Genomic DNA, 12,802 nt, shown 5'->3' on the forward strand with positions numbered 1-12,802 from the left:
TGTAATGGTTAAGAGTGCAGGCTATTAACCCCAAGATTGCGAGTTCAATTCCAGGCAGTGCTTTGAATAAATAATAATAATAACATCAGCAAAAAATTCTTTCTACTATAGGCACAAGGCCTGGAATTTAAGGGGAGGGGGATAGTTGATTACATCGACCCCAGTACGCAACTGGTATTTAATTTATCAACCTCAAAAGGATGAAAGGCAAAGTCAACCTCAGCGAAATTTGAACTCAGAAATTAGTAGCAGATGAAATACCGCTAAGCATTTTTTCTGGTGTGGTAATGATTTTGCCAGTTCACCACCTAGCATCAGCAGAAAAGATTTTAGGAATGTGAACCCAGGGTTGGGTCCAAAATTCTACCAGGACACCTGATGAAGGCGGGAGAATAAATCAGCTGAAGCGTTGTGGTGACAACAAACAAGATGAGGACAAATATCCGTCAAATGTAAATAATGTAAATAATGTAAGAAACAATACTTTGCATCATATAGGTGCAAGCATGGCTGTATGAGAAGAAGCTTGCTTCCCAACCACATGGTTCTGGGTTCAGTTCCACTGCATGGCACATTGTGCAAGTGTCTTCTACTATAGCCTCGGGCTGGCAAAAGCCTTATGAGTGGATTTGGTAGACGGGAATTGAAAGAAGCCCTTCATATGTGTGTGTGTGTACATGCTTGTGTGTCAGTTTGTCCCCCACCATCACTTGACAACCAATGTTGGCGTGTCTTTGTCTCCATAACTTAGCAGTTCAGTCTAAGAGACCGATAGAATAAGTACAAGGTTTGTCGATTTGTCCAACTAAAGGTAGGGGCTCCAGCATGGCTACACTCAAATGACTAAAACAAATAAAACAATAAAAGAGTAATCCAATTATATTTGAATTTTAATAATCAAATATTCTTAGGAATTTTTTTGTGATGGTAGCTTTTAAGCTGCTAAAAATATTTCAAGTAAATTCAGCTGTGAAATTCTCACATTCTTTCAATTTCCAGTAATTCAGATCACGTCATGATCCCAGCAGACAAAATGGAAATGCTTCAGTCCCAGAGGATGGTGAGCAAGATGCACTGGAATTGTTGGAGATTATAAGGAATTGTGTAAAAAAAATTGTTCAAATATTTTGTGTATTGCGGATGTATAATTGATTTATTGAGCATAAATTTTAACAACAAAGTCTTATATGGATCTATAAGCAATGGCAGACTGGGTCTAAAAATATTGGTTGTCAGGAGGAGACTAAGGGGGCCCACCCGCAACTAGATGGGGGCCCACCTGCAACTAGAAGGGGGCCCATCCGCAACTACAAGGAGTCTCACCTGCAACTACAAGAGGGCCAACCTGCAACTGCAAGGGGGCCCACCTGCAACTGCAAGGGAGCCCACCCGCAACTGTAAGGGAGCCCATCCGCAACTACAAGGGGACCCAACTGCAACTACAAGGGGTCCACCCCCAACTACAAGGGGACCCAACTGCAACTACAAGGGGTCCACCCCCAACTACCAGGGGGCCCACCCATAACTACAAGGGGGCCCACCCACAACTACAAGGGGTCCCACCCACAACTACAAGGGGTCCCACCTACAACTACAAGGAGGCTCACCTGCAATTACAATGCTATCAGTTAACTTTTTGTTTTCATTAAAAGTAATCTTTTCAAGTGTCTACAAAGACAGCCAGGCTGAAATAATTAATGCATTCTTCCACTGCCCATAAGGGTCGTGAGGATCCTAGTTGAGAACCAATGATGTAGGTTATTGTTTTAATTTAGATGGTTGCTATTTATTTAGAAGGTGGTTGCTATTTATTTAGATGGCTGCAGTCATCTAGAAAGTTTGTTTCCATTTGGGTGATTCTTGTTTGCATATCTAAATACTTGTTTCAATATTTATATATGTTTGTTTAATATTTTTTTCGATGATTATTTACATATTAAGATGTTTGTTTTTACAGTTAGACGGTTGTTTCCACTTAACTGGTTATTTTCAAATTCCAACGAATGCTATTTACATATTTAGGTGTCCGTTTCTAAAAGCAGACTCTGTGAATTAAACTCACCAAACCACAATGTTACAATGAACAAGAGTATTCAAGACCAGCTTATAAATTTACTATGAAAGACATCAATATGCGACGGCATATGCTAAGGGAAAAACAAATAAAACAAATGCGAATCTCAAAGCTGAGGTGTGAGTTTTAAATGAGCAACATTGAATGAAACATGAGGGAAGTGTTTTAAATGCAACACACACCATTCTCAGATCAAATCACTTGCCAAACACAAGCACAACAAAGGAGAACAGCAATATTGTTGTCATTCTGATATGTAGTTAACGCTCGATAACTGCTACGTAACATTAGTGAACAGGCTGCTGCCTGCGTTCATTTGTCAGTACATTTATCTACAGTAATGATGATGATGATGATGATGATGATGATGATGATGATGATGATGACGACAATGATGATGATGATGATAATAATGATGATAATAATGATGATAATAATGATAATAATGATGATGATGATGATATGATGATGATGATTATGATAATAATAATAATAATAATAATAATAATAATAATAATAATAATAATGATAATGATGATGACGATGATAATGATGATGATGATGATGATGATGATGATGATGATGATGACAGTGATAATAAGAAGACTGACAACAATAATAACAACATCAAAACAACATTATCAACAACAACAATAACAATTTAACATCCAAAAGTAGTTGTAGTAGGAGGAGGAGGAGGAGAAGGAGGGGGAACAGTAACAATAACAACAACATCATCGTTGTCGCCGTCATCATTATTATATTTTATTGTGATTTCTTTTATTAAAATAAGAGCAACAACAAACAACAACAAAGATTTCTAACCCTGGCACAAGGCCAGAAACACACAAATAACAACAACAACAACCACGACCATGACCACCACCACCACCACCGGCAGAATGGTGAAAGAGTTGTTGGAGCATCAGATTTTCACAAAGTGATTGATTGAAAGCTTGAATTGGGAAATGTTTGGGAAGCTTTCATCCCCACCAGATTGTTGTTGTTGATTTGAATTGGCCTGGATGTTAAACAGGCTGATTAGCATTGACAAGCAGTGGTGGTGGGATTTGAGAGGGGGAGTGGGGAGGGGAGGGGGAGGGAAGAGCGAGGAGGAGGAGGATTGGAAGAAGAAGAAGAAGAAGAAGAAGAGGAAGAAGAAGAAATGGAAGGGTTTGTTAGGAAAGAAGACTGATATGAAAGGAGGACAGACAGACAGACAGACTGAGGTAATATGTGGAGGAGTAGAAAGAGACATGATGAGAAAAGGAGAGGGGAGATAGAAGAGGAAGAAGAAAGCAAGGGGAGGGGGAAAGAGAGATAGGAAAGAAAAAAATGAAACTATGTGGAGGTGGAGTGGAGGGAGTAGAATGTTGATGAGTAGAGAGAAAGAAAGAGAGAGGGGGGAGTTGATATGGTAAAAAGTGAAGAAGAGAAAGAAAAGAAGAAAAACAGAGGGAAGAATGTGGAGAATAGGGGATTAGTAAAAAAAGGAAGGAAGGAAGGAAGGAAGGAAGGAATGAAGGAAGGAAGGAAGGAAGGAAGGGAGGGAGGGAGGGAGGTAGATATATAGACAGACAGATAGATAAATAGCAGGAAATAGGAAAAGAAAAGAGTTAGGAAAGTGAAAGTAGGAGAAAGAGAGAAAGAAAATAATAGATGTGAGGAGGGTAGGGGTGAGGGAAGGAGAATGCTAAAGATAAAAAGAGAAATAGAGTGAGAGAGAGAGAGAGAGGTTAGAGAAATAAAGGGTGAGGAATAGGATGGTATTAGGGAGTGAGGAGTTGGAGAGGGAGAAAGAGTAATAGATAAAGAGAGAGAGAGAGTAATAGATAAAGAGAGAGAGAGTAATAGATAAAGAGAGAGAGAGAGAGAGAGAGAGAGAGAGAGAGAGAGTAATAGATAAAGAGAGAGAGAGAGAGAGAGAGAGAGAGAGTAATAGATAAAGAGAGAGAGAGTAATAGATAAAGAGGGAAGGGAAACATGAGATACATAAATTAAGAAAAGGAGACAAAATAAGGAGAGAGAGAGGTGAGAGGGGTTGAAAGAGAGGAAGAAGACATGGACAGAGATGAAGTGAGAGATAATGAGACAGATTAAAGATTATAGAAGAAAAGCAGATAAGATAAGGAAGGATTTTTGGTAAGTTTCACTAAAGGACCTTCAATTATCTAATCACTATGGCTTCCTTCTCATTAAATTAACAAATACTGCATTTGATGGCATAAAAGACACAATTTCAGGAGTGGAATAGGGGCAGATTACACAATCTGTTTGGAACCATCAGTAAAAATTAAAATCACACAACATTCTGACATTCTTCCTTGAAATTTCCCTGCATCATGATTGGAAATGTCAGGTTTTTATCTCTCCAACCTGAAGACAGAGTCCAGATCTACTCAATGTTTATTTGCTATGGCTTGGCGTTTAGAGTATTGGGCTCACAATCATGAGGTAATAAGTTCGATTCCTGGACCGGGCTGTATTATGTTCTTGAGCAAGACACTTTATTTCACATAGCTCCAGTTTACTCAGCTGTAGAAATGAGCTGTGACTGGCACAAACTGATTAGATTTTGGGATCAATCCGGTACCAGACAAGGATTATGGATTATTTTTCCTGTTTTTTTTTACTTAATTTTTAAGAGCTGTCAGGTTCATTTTTAGTATTCTCGTTTGTGAGAGTGGTCGAGTATACTTCAGATATTCTCATTTTAAAAATCATCTCTGGCTGAGAGGACGTTGGTGTTGCCTTGGCGGAGGCTTGCACTCTCTGAGTGCTCTTGTTGCCTATTTGCTTCAGTCACTGGACTGTGGCCATGCTGGGGCAGCACCTTGAAGAGTTTTAGTCAAAAGAAATCAACCCCAATACTTATTTGCTTTTTTTAAAAGTTTGACACTTATTCTATCAATTTCTATAACTGAACTGCTAAGTTACAGGGAACAGAGAAGTAAACAACCAACATTGGTTATCAACAAGTAGGGTGGGAAAAAGGGACAAAGACACATGCACACACACATGCACACACACACACACACACACACACACACACAAACACACACACACACACACACACGATAATGACAATGATGGATTGTGGCCATGCTGTGGCACTGTCTTTAAGGATTTTAGTTCAACAAATAGACCCTGGCAATTATGATTTGTTAAAATCTGTTACTTATGTTGTTGCTCTGCCAAACTTCTAAGATACATCCCTGTAGGTCAGCAGTTTGGCCAAAAAAAAAAGACCAACTTTAAAACAAAAAACTCATAAGTCCTGGGGTCTATTTATTGGACTAAAATCCTTTAAGACAGTGCTCCAGCTTGGCCACTATCCAATGACTGAAAGAAGTAAAAGATAAAAGTAATTCCTGTACTTGTCGAACAAGTGATGAAAGAGAGACAAAGTAAATAAATGTACAATGTTTTATGTTGTTGGACATCATTGAATATATTTATTGGAAAATAAAATATTTAGAAATTAAATAATTCAGAGACACATCCACATAAAAAAAAAGACACAATAGTTATGAGTTTGTGTTAACATATTTAGTGCTCCATGCATTAAATATGGTAATATTTACTTATTTGAATATATCCTGAGTGAACTTAGAGATAACATACACAGAAAAAACATTAATAACTTACATGAAAGAAAATTTGAAAAATAAAATGCAATAAAAATACTTGTTATATGAAAATCAAAAAACAGCAATAAATATGTACACACACACACACAGCTACATAGTGTCACAGTTTAAATAGAAGAGGCTGTAACAAGTCAACAGAACAAAATATATTCAAATACTCTTCTTTTCTACTCTAGGCACAAGGCCTGAAATTTTGGGGGAGGGGGCCAATTGATTAGATCGACCCTAGTACGCAACTGGTACTTAATTTATAGAATCAAAAGGATGAAAGGCAAAGTCAATCTTGGTGGAATTTGTACTCAAAACGTAAAGACAGACGAAATATCGCTAAGCATTTCACCCGGCATGCTACCATTTCTGCCAGTTCACCACCCTCTTAATATATTCAAATACTAAAGAAGTCTTGACATGGTCTTTTGAAAGACTAGCAGAAATAGCAGCCAAATCTTTCTCAAATCACACTCTGCCATTATAAGAAAAGATGTACAATTTGGATCATTTACACAGACATCTACTACTCTGCAGTAAGACACCAAGCCCTGTCCTTCTGTGCGTTTAATTTTTCATTAAATGGCACAAAGTATTTCATCTGTCTTTATGTTCTGAGTTCAAATCCCACCATGGTTGACTTTGCTTTTCATCCTTTCAGAGTTGATAAATTAAGTACCAGTTGCATACTGGGGTCGATCTAATTCACTGGTCCGTTCCCAACAAATTTCAGGCCTTGTGCTTATAGCAGAAAGGATTAAGTGGCACAAAGACACCAACCCCCTCGCTATGATTCTCTCTTCTCAGCAGAGGAAGGGGTCTTGTTTTGCAAGTTACTTAGTGACTCTGTTGGTGCTGGTGCCACATAAATAACCTGGTGATGGTGCCACATAAAAAGCACCCAGGCCACACTTTGTAAAGTGGTTGGTATTAGGAAGGGCATCCAGCCATAGAAGCCATGCCAAAATAGACAATGGAGACTTGGTGTGGCCCCTGGTATTATTAGGGTTTGTCAAGTCATCCAACCCATGTCAGCATGGAAAACAGACACTGAATGATGTTGGTGATACACTGAGGAAAAAAGGAGTTTTTTTTATTATAGGTCCCTTCCAATCAAGGTTGGCCTGAGACTGGACAATAGTAAATACTGTTCATATTTGCTGCAAAACCAAATAATCCTTGCTTCATTGAAGGGCAAAACTAACCTTGACAGGATTTGATCTCAGTATATAAAGGACTGCAAAAAATACCACAAGACATTTTTCCTGACACACAAATGATTCCGCTTCTTCCTAATGTTGTAACAAAGCAGCAGTTTTGAGGAGAGGAAAATCAATCAGATCAACCGCAGTGTTTAACTGGTACTTATTTCTTGACCCCAAAAGGATGAAAAGCAAAATCGACCTCAGCACAATTTGAACTCAGAAAATAAAGAACCAGAAGAATTACAGCTAGGTATTTTGTCGAGTGTGCTAATGATTCTGCCAGCTCGGTGCCTTACTAATAATAATAATAATTTCTACTATAGGCATAAGGACTGGAATTTGGGGGAGGGAGATAGTCGATTTGATCAACCCCAGTACACAACTGGTACTTAATTTATCAACCCCCAAAAGGATGAAATGCAAAGTTGACCTTGGCTGAATTTGAACACAGAACATAGCGACAAACGAAATACTGCTAAGCATTTCGCCCAGCGTGCTAACAATTCTGCCAGCTCGCAAGCTTGATGATAATAATAACAATAATAATCCTTTCTACAATACGCATAAGGCTTGAAATTTTGGGGAAAGGGGGCCAGTCAATTTGATCGACCCTAATATGCAACTGGTACTTAATTTATCGAGGCTGAAAGGATGAAATGCAATGTCAACCTAGGTAGAATTTGAACTCAGTACATAGCGACAGATGAAATACCGCTAACCATTTCACTTGGCATACTAACAATTCTGCCTGCTTGCCGCCTTAATAATAATAATAATAATAATAATAATAATAATAATAATAATAATAATAATAATAATAATAATAATAATAATAATATGATGGTGATGATGAGGAGGGGGGAAAGGTGGTAGTTAATGAGTGAAATAAGAAAATCTGTTTCAAATTCACTAATTAGTTAAGGTTTTAAAGATCTTAATTTCAATACTGTTGCATGTTAGAATCACACCTGGTTGAATTTGAAATGAAGTGTTAGAGTTACAGACACACACACACACACACACACACACACACACACACACACACACACACAAACACATGCACATGTACACACATGTATACTCATACAAATAAATACACAAAACATACACACAAGATTATACACCCACATACATGCTTACAAATACACACACACACATCTACAACATCGTCTTGTGTGTCTGTCAGGATTATCCCATAATGCAAGAGCTGCTACGCACTCAATATCGACCAATCAGCTTTCACCGTTGGTCCCTCTCCATGACAAGGTCATCAGCTTCATTAAATCTTACATTGCATGCATCTGATTCGATTCACATTAACTTATAAAGTGTGTTTCACAAAGCTCTTCCAACACGATGAGGATGGAAAGCTCTATTTTGATGACTCAAAACTATGACCACCATTTATGCCTGTTCTTCTCAAAATATGTCCAGTCAAGATTGAGCTTTTATTGAATATAAAATTCCATCTGTTGGGAAAGTTTGTATTCTTGCAATTAGAATTAACTGTTTATCAGTAACCTTTATCATTATATTTGTGAGTGTATGTAAGTGTCTATATGATTGGGTGTACTTGTATATATGTATAAGTAAGGTTATATGTGCATATATATGTATCTAAGATGTTGCATCCATTCACCGTTAGACGGTGATGAGAGGGACAAACACACACACATATATATGTGTGTATATATATATGTGTATATGTATGTATATGTGTGTGCGTATACAACCTTCAACAAAGTTACAGTCGTGTATACAACTTGAACAGACACATATCAGTACATAAACATATGTTCACATGTACATACATATGTACACACACACAGACACGTCTACACACTTACCTAAATACTCACGTACATCCATAAGTACATACATACATACATACTTACATACATGCATATAGGCATGCACACATGTATATACATGTACACATGCATATGCACATGCATGCATACATACATACATGCATACATACGTACATACATACATACATACATACGTACGTACATATATATCATGAACTAACTGTTACTTTCTCAGATGCAGCACAGAATTTTGTCAGTGAACAGGTCGCAGTCTCAAACTCTGTTGAGCGTGTTCATTGCCAGAGCAGCTGTCTGGCTTCCGTGCTAGTGGCCCGTAAGTAGCACCATTTGAGCGTAATCGTTACCAGCGTTGCCTTCTAGCACTTGTGCTGGTGGCACGTTAGAAAATCATTCGAGCGAGGTTGTTGCCAGTGCCGCTGGCCTGGCTCCCATGCAGGTGGCACGTAAAAAACACCTTTTGAGTGTGGCCGTTGCCAGTACTGTGTGACTGGCCCTCGTGCTGGTGGCACGTAAAAGCACACACTACACTCTCGGAGTGGTTGGCGTTAGGAAGGGCATCCAGCTATAGAAACTCTGCCATACATATGACTGATTTCCTATCCACCACGTGGTCTAATTCCATTCCTTCACGTGGTTAATTTCCTGTTCACCATGTTCATATTTTCCAACTAACCATTATCCATATACCAACATCAAACCATGACACCGTGTGACCTTTCTCGACCGATCGCAGCCCACCTTACAGTAATAACAATCAGCCTCCGTCGTTCAAATTCAAAATGGCTGACAAATAACATCAAGCTTGAAACTCAAGACTACCAACAATTTGAATCAAACTGTTTTGATCCATATATATATAAATATATATTCTGAATTTGTGTAAATGTGTATAGAATAATATATCAGTGGAATAAAGTTGCAACATGGTCTGGTTTATACGTTTTTTATTGTATTTTTAAAAAAACTTTTACCATGTTGAAGTGTGTTAAACATTAAAAAAATATTTTATAATGTTCGTAAAGTTCAATAAAAATATGGAATGCTTCACAAATTTGCATGTCGTCCTTGCACAGGGGCCATGCTAATCTTCTCTGTATCATTCCAATTTTAGAATATCTACTGCCAAAACTAGCACTTAATTCATGAAGTGTTCCATATTTTTATTGAACTTTATGAACATAAAATATTTCTTTAATGTTTAACACACTTCAACATTGTAAAAAGTTTTTCTTAAATACAATAAAAAAACATGAAAACCAGACCATGTAACTTTATTTAGCTGATATATATATATTATATATTTACACATATAGACAGACAGGCAGACAGGCAGACAGGCAGGTAGGCAGGTAAGTAGGTAGGTAGGTAGGTAAGTAGGTAGGTAGGTAGGTAGGTAGGTAAGTAGGTAGGTAGGTAGATAAGTAGATAGATAGACAGACAGACAGACAGACAGATAGATAGATAGATAGATAGAAAGGTAGACAGACAGACAGACAGATAGATAGAAAGGTAGATAGATAAGATAGATAGATAGATAGATAGATAGATAGATAGATAGATAGACAGACAGATAAACAGACAGGCAGACAGACAGACTAATAGATAGATAGGTAGAGAGATAGATAGATAGATAGATAGATAGATAGATAGATAGATATATTGTTTACTTGTTTTAGTTATTGGATTGTGGCCATGTTGGAGCACCTCCTTCAAGGGTTTTAGTTGAACAGAACAATTCCCAGTAGATACTTTTTGAGTCTGATACTTATTTTATCTATGAGTATGGTGCTTATGCCAAACTGCTAAGTTAAGGGGACATAAACAAACCAATGCCATTTGTGAAGTAATAGGGTGGGACACACACTGGCATGAAGACATACACACACACACACACGTGGACTTCCACATGGTTTTCATCTGCCAATTTCACTCACAAGACATTGATTGGCCTGAAGCTAGAGTAGAAAACATTATCCCAAAATGCTGTGCAGCAGGACTGAACCTGAAACCACATGGTTGCAAAGCAAAGCTTCTTAACCACACAGCCATACCTGCAGCTATAGGAAAATATAGAATCCTTCATGAATTTTCGTGTCAACCTTGGGCCAAAGAAATCTTCTCTGTATTGTTCCAATATCAGTATATAGGTACAGGTACAGGTACAGGTACAGGTACAGGTACAGGTATATAGGTACAGGTGTGGATGCCTGGTAAGATGCTTGCTTCTCAGCCACATGCATCCAGGTTCAGTCTCACTGTGTGGGAATGAATTTTGAGTAACCGTAAACTTAATTTAATTTACTTTAAGGTATGGATGACTTAAGTCTACTTTTAACCTCCCCATTCTTACAACTATCAAGTAGATAGTACTTGATAGATAGATAGTTAACTCGCTTTGTGATCATGAGTGTACCAAGCCTCACGTGTGCGTACGCTCACATTTTTGTGGATGCTTGTATGAGCACGTGTACTCGCACTATGCAGCTTAACCGAGGGCATTTATACATCCATATCTGTTAACGGTTATTTTTAATACATTTCTCGCTGGATTGCATGTTCGTTTCTCTTTTTGCCATCTGTGATTTTATTTTTGATCTGCTATATAAATGAAGATATTTCCTCCATCTTGCTGTCTTTCTTTCTACAAAACAGGAAGTTACATTGCGGGACTGTTATTTCAACATGTTGTATTTATTTATCACTTGATGAGATACATCTGCACCACCAGATGCTCCTGAACCAGTTGTTGAGTGTCCCACCCATGAGGAATTGATGCTAGATGTGTCGAAACAATTGTCGTGATTAATAATGAATTCTTGTATATTCCATCTTCTGACTTCCATTTGCCATACATACACACATATATATATATATTTATATATATACTGTTGTGTCTGGGGAGAGTCATTTTCTTTTTGTGCCAATATATATATATATATATGTATATATATACATATATATATAAATGTGTATGTGTGTCTTTGTTTTTGTATTTGTATTTGTGTCCCCCCCCCCCAATCAGTGTTGGTGTGTTTACATTCCTGTAACGTAGTAGTTTGGCAAAAGAGAAGAAACCGGTAGAAGAAGCATCAGACTTAAAAAGGAAATACGTACAGGGACCGATTCATTTGACCAAAAACTCTTCAAGGTGGTGGTGCTCCAGCATGGCTGCAGTCTAATGACTGAAACAAGTAAGAGGCAAAAGATATGTGTTGCCAAAGCAAGGAAAAATTTGATAAAAGATGGTAATATGGAATTCAAAGAAACATTTTTTAACAGATCCAAATACATCATCATCATCATCAGCCTATAGAAGACCTTTAACCATCTTTTGTCACAGAGCACATTGCCACTTTCTCATCTCTTTTCTCTAAAGAGTGAATTGTGTTTATGAAGTAATTAAGAAATATAAAAATGATGGTAAGAAAATAATTATTCAACTATTTTCCTAAAATATTCATTATTTATCTCTTCTGTTAGTATTTCTGTTATTCTTCAGGCATTGATGGCTACAAAACAACAATTTCAATGTGAGTTTTAAAAAAAATATTATTTTGATTCCGTGACTGACTGGACAATTCCAAATAAAGTTAAGTCTGTGGTTGCTACTGATGCTGAGTGACATCTATGACAAAAGACATTTCTATAGTCTGCTCTTTGACGTACAAAATTCTGTGGAAAAATGAAGACGACCTTCTGAGAGGAGATATGTGTGTGGGTATGTGTGTGTATGTGTGTAGACACACACACACACACACACATAGAGGAAGAAGGGAAAGTGAGGGAGAGAAGAAAAACAAAGGCTACTGGCTGCTAATAAACCAGATATACTACCCTAGTGGGTCTAGTTCAGGGGTCACAAAACTTTCTTCACAGCAAGATAGATAACAGTGAATGACGAGTGCAGGCTACATAACCATTTTGTTCAATTCAATACAGTGAATACACAATAAAATAAAGACAACCAACATATATATTTACTAAAAAGTTATCAAAGATGACGTTAATAATAAGATAGTTACATCACACCCAGTGCCACACATATCCATATCT

At 37.5% G+C, this 12,802-nt stretch overlaps 1 protein-coding gene, 1 non-coding gene and 1 pseudogene across 2 annotated transcripts in view; all 3 read right to left on the minus strand.

Moving 5' to 3' along the window:
• LOC106875816 (dynein regulatory complex protein 9) overlaps window positions 1-12,802 on the minus strand; it is a 144,990-nt gene that overhangs the window by 102,394 nt on the left and 29,794 nt on the right. The gene's annotated exons all lie outside the window — the stretch shown is intronic.
• Window positions 9,778-9,881, minus strand: LOC128248416 (U6 spliceosomal RNA). The gene has a single exon (XR_008264659.1). It is a non-coding gene; the product is annotated as a U6 spliceosomal RNA (small nuclear RNA).
• Window positions 10,813-10,913, minus strand: LOC128248426 (U6 spliceosomal RNA; annotated as a pseudogene).

Source organism: Octopus bimaculoides, chromosome 7, assembly GCF_046866305.1.
Source record: "Octopus bimaculoides isolate indiv1 chromosome 7, ASM4686630v1, whole genome shotgun sequence".
In the NCBI taxonomy this organism is placed as follows: domain Eukaryota; kingdom Metazoa; phylum Mollusca; class Cephalopoda; order Octopoda; family Octopodidae; genus Octopus; species Octopus bimaculoides.